This window comes from Dipodomys ordii, unplaced genomic scaffold (assembly GCF_000151885.1).
Source record: "Dipodomys ordii isolate 6190 unplaced genomic scaffold, Dord_2.0 Scaffold7, whole genome shotgun sequence".
Taxonomy (NCBI): domain Eukaryota; kingdom Metazoa; phylum Chordata; class Mammalia; order Rodentia; family Heteromyidae; genus Dipodomys; species Dipodomys ordii.
Window position 1 is genome coordinate 21,261,793 of NW_012267223.1, and position 733 is coordinate 21,262,525.

Consider the following 733-nt stretch of genomic DNA (forward strand, 5'->3'; position numbering starts at 1 on the left):
GGGCCCCTCCAGCGTGCGCCAGGCGCGTTGCCAAGGCGCCCGGGCAGGGCGACCCCGTACAGGCCGGGCTCGGTGGAGCGCTCGGCACGCGGCTACGAAGGGGCGGGCGCCATCTACCTCACGAGCCCCTTTCCTTTTTCTTCCCTTCCTTTTCTCCCACCTCCATTCCCTCGTGCGCTCCGTTTTTCCTGGGGAAGCCTCCGCATTCCCCAGCTACCAGCGGCCGCCCTCGCCCTTCTTTCCCTCCGCCTGACCCTCCCCAGGCCCACCCCTCCCGGGGCTGCCCACCTTCGCCCGCTCCTCCGCGCGCTCCTCGGTCTCGGCCTCTCATCCCCGGCCTCCCCGCGCCGGCCCCCTGGGGGGGACCCTGCCCGCCCCCCCCCTCCGGCGGCGGCCGGGGCCCCTTTCACAATAGTGCGGCCCGACTCCCTCCCCGGCGCTCGCCGTGCGCTCCCGCCCGCCGCCCTCCCGGCGCATGCGCCCTCCGGTCGGCGGTGGCTACGGCGGTGGCGGCTGCGAGCGGCTCGGTTTTTTTAAAGGGAAACGCTGAGGCGCCGGGGGTGACTGTGGGGGGAGGGGGCCCCGGAGCTGCAGAGACCCCCCAGGGGAGGCAGCAGACCCCCACCCGGAGTAGGAGGGCTTGGGGCGGACCCTTCCCTTCCACCTCCTCCTGAGGAGGAGGAAGGGGGGAGGAATGGAAGCTCGGGGCGGCTGAGGCGAGCTCCGGGGCGGG